Genomic DNA, 3,886 nt, shown 5'->3' with positions numbered 1-3,886 from the left:
GGGCTATAAGGGGCAGATCTCATTTCTGTATGCTTCAGAGACCCCGAGAACTGCGGGGCACTGAGGGCATTACACACGCACGCACGTACACACTCGTCTCAACATTGAGATTACATATGGAAATGAGTTACTATTAAAAAGTCATTGAGGTGGTAATGGTTAATATCAGCTGTCAAAGAAGTCGAGGCAGTGGACACACACACACAAATGTATGATCACAAAGAGGAACGCATGCAGTGCTATGGTTGTGTTATTAATCAGACGTAATAAGGTTTAACTCTCCCTAATTCATGGCCGTTGACCTAATTTCTTTACATGCTGCGTGTGTGTGTGGGTGTGTGTGTCTGTGCATGCACTCGCTTGTGGAGCCACTAATTTGATAAATAATAATATGTCTGGTCAGTGTTTATGGTAATATATTCATGACCCACCAGCAGGCATCCTGTTTGTGTTTGTTAATTCATTTAGCCAGTGTGCGTGTGTGTGTGTGTGTGTGGGCGTGTGTGTTTGTGCGCACACGCACTTGTGTCTAAGGAATTAGTTACTGTAGAAGGCCTGGACGAACTTCAAACACACTCTGTGTGTGTGTGTGTGTGTTAATTAAGTTAGTGAGTGACCCTATAATATATTGTGTTTGTGCATAACTGTATTTAAATTTGCAAATGTAATTGCACGTTGTGGGCATGAATTTGGTCAGTGGCTCTGTAAACATTATCTTATTATGTAAATATTAGTATTTTTATGTAAACATCCGAGATATTTTGTGTAATAAAGCTTTAGACTAATGACTGTGGTTTGTTTACCAAGTGAACAAGCCAAGGAACAGAGAGGCCATGTGCTGCCCATCCCTCTCCCTCTGCACATAGCAACAACAATATGACATACAAACTCTTTGACTCTGGGGACACATTTGTTCAACCCACATCAGGCGAGCTCACGGGTCACTGGTAAAGATCTGTCGCAAAACACTTGAGTTATCCCAGATGTTGCATAATTAAATACACAACAAATTCAAAACCATCTAATTTACAATGTAAAATACTTGTAGTTCAGGTCAATAATTGATGAGGTACAGTACATACTCATGAATATACATACACCTAAATGTGTGGAACCTGTTCAGTAATAAATCTACATGAGAATTCTCTCTCTCAACGAAGAAGCTCTGTGGGCTGCGTGAGTGCAGGTATGCACAAGAAGATGTATTTCAGATGAATCTCTCATGACAGTTAAAGCTACTACTGCAGAAACGAAAAGCTGAAGAGCAACGTAAAGCACTCGCTAATGTCTAGCTACTGGTCAAGAGGGTTGACAGCAAAGCGGAGTTCTGCAACAAACACACACACCAACACAAACACAAACACACACACACACACACACACACACACACACACACACACACACACACACACGCAATGTGGGTCGAGGGGAATCAGGCATAGGGTTTTCTGCAAAGTGACAGATGTGGCGACAGCCATCCAGTCAGGCAACACTCAACAGCTTCTTCAGCTGAAGACCGGGAGTGACATTTACTGAGGCTATGGAGAGAAAAGTGTCAGCGCGCGCACACACACACACAAAGAGCAAAATATACAAACACTTAGTAATATCTTCAGCAGGACAATATTTAATTCAAAAGGGTATTCTGACACATTTCACCTTTAACAAATACTGAGCCTCATGTAAATGAAAACTGTAAGTAGGCCATATGGCAATTTACATCAAATTTGTATTAATTGTGCAGCCCTGTTTCAAACATATTACTGTTTACATATGCAAACTTAGTTTTGCGTTTCTCCATTAACTCAGTTAAGGTTCAACTACAAACTAATGTCAAATTCTTGTAAAATGGCAAAATGTTTCTCAAGATGCATGTACATCAAGTTCAACAAACAAACTACAAAACTGACTCTTTGGTGAAGACATGTTGCAGTAAAGAACCGTTGGGAATCAATAGTTGTTGCTGTCCCAATATTTGATGAGATGATGAATATCGTCACAGAGCAGGAATCACAGAAGCTAAATGCACCACAGCAAGGGGAAAACAGAGAAAAGAGGACAGAGCGGTGCATGCAGAAGACATGTCCTAACATGTACCGGACATGTTCTGTAATGTAACCATCCGTGAAAGTAAGAGTGTGTGTGTGTGTGCATTTACATGTCATGCTGCACAATATGGTTCTTTTTTCCTCCTTGTAGATGGAAACTTTTTCCCCTTTTAACGAGTCTGTCTATTCTATATGACCAAAACCTTTAGAACAAAAGTGTGAGTGTATGTGTGTGTTTCATTTAACAGACCTCACACTTTTTTTTCATGCGTTATATTTGTGTTGAAATTTGTTCATAATCTTTCATTTCCCTTCCTACTAAACTTCAATTTACTATTTTATCTTATTTCTCTAACCCTTTCCTCACCGCTCTACTTCTCTTCTCATTTGTATTGTTCTGTCATCGACTGCAGCCGTGTACTTCCTCTGTTCAGGCTCGTTATTTTTCAGTTTGAGTATTTCTCTGCTCTCCTGTCAATCGTGTCCATCTTGTCAATGTAGTATCATAAACTTTAATCTACCATCCACTGCAAATCATATGCCATAGTCCACACAACATGGTACAGTAAACAAAGGACGTACCATTTCACTTTAAATCAAAGGTGAGGATTAAACAATTAATCATGTTTATCTCAGCTGAATCTTGTGTTGTGGAAATCAACAACTTCTTTGACTTTATGCACCCCGTTCAGACCAATTCCAATGTATGGCATTTACCAAGGCACTCCAGATTTGTACGTTTAGAATTGGAAATAGAGACTTCTTCATCTTCAGCTGAGAACTGGTAAAATATTTTCTTTCTCTTTCACGTCAAAAGCAGAGTAAATCCAGGCTGCAGAGTAGCACATGTAGTAACCTTACACCTGCTTGGTATGGTTGACAATGCCAGCTTCCCACCCACTTATTTTATTTGCATTTTGTGCATGAACAAGCCATCTGATAACACTGCAGACAAAATAAACACAATGAGCACAGACTCATTATTTAGATATCATATTGGATGCAGATCACATTGCAATTCAAATATCACAGGTCTTCAGACAAACTTTTAAACTAGTGCACAGTTTGAAAAGAAGTACACAACTTGAAGCTGCATGAATAAATGTAGCTTCATATTTATCAGATGTAGAATGTAAGTTTTACAAACGAGACTTTTTGCTCATTCACATCTTGTAGTGCAAAACATACATTGATGAACAGTGTCTACTTACAATATTCCCATAAAGCAGTTAATTTCACAAGTTTAACTTGTGTTTAGCACACAATATATAATGAGAGTTAAACGTAAAGGCATGCAGCTGCCTCCATTATTCTTGGTAATAGCGTTGTTGACTTGCCATCATACTGTAACGCTGCCAAATGAATATGATCAGAATGTGCTAAATAAAGCACATCAAATTCCTGAATTGTTTTTTAAGGATGGAGATACAAGACTCAAATAATGCCAATAATAGTGTCCACGAGGAAAAGTCACACGCCCTTTCAAAACGGATCATCTCCAAACTACAACACATCTCATCTCCCACAGTTATTATCATCTCTACAAACATGCAAACACATAAAGGAGATTACATGTGCATTTCAAAGTGCACTGTTATCTAGCTGTGTATGAGATGAATTATTATCTTCAGACTGTTGAGGGACAAAACAAAGGTTGTTTGTCAATGCCAAGTACAACCTGAAGCACAGAGTGAGTTGGGCTGAAACAGTTCGAGGGAACATTTATTAGAGGAGATATTTAGTAGTTTCCAGCATTTGCTAAATATTTCTCTGAGCAAATATCTGTCTGTTAGTGTGTGTTTGTGTGAGGATGTGCGTGTGCATTAGCTGTCCCCCCC

General features: G+C 39.0%; 1 protein-coding gene across 1 annotated transcript in view; it reads right to left on the bottom strand.

The window, feature by feature from the left end:
• cdkal1 (CDK5 regulatory subunit associated protein 1-like 1) overlaps positions 1–3,886 on the bottom strand; it is a 174,306-nt gene that overhangs the window by 106,730 nt on the left and 63,690 nt on the right. The gene's annotated exons all lie outside the window — the stretch shown is intronic.

This window comes from Anarrhichthys ocellatus, unplaced genomic scaffold (assembly GCF_004355925.1).
Source record: "Anarrhichthys ocellatus isolate YVR2014 unplaced genomic scaffold, GSC_Weel_1.0 scaffold89, whole genome shotgun sequence".
NCBI lineage: Eukaryota > Metazoa > Chordata > Actinopteri > Perciformes > Anarhichadidae > Anarrhichthys > Anarrhichthys ocellatus.
The sequence above is the reverse complement of the archived record's forward strand: the minus strand, read 5'-3'. Positions and strand labels throughout refer to the sequence as shown.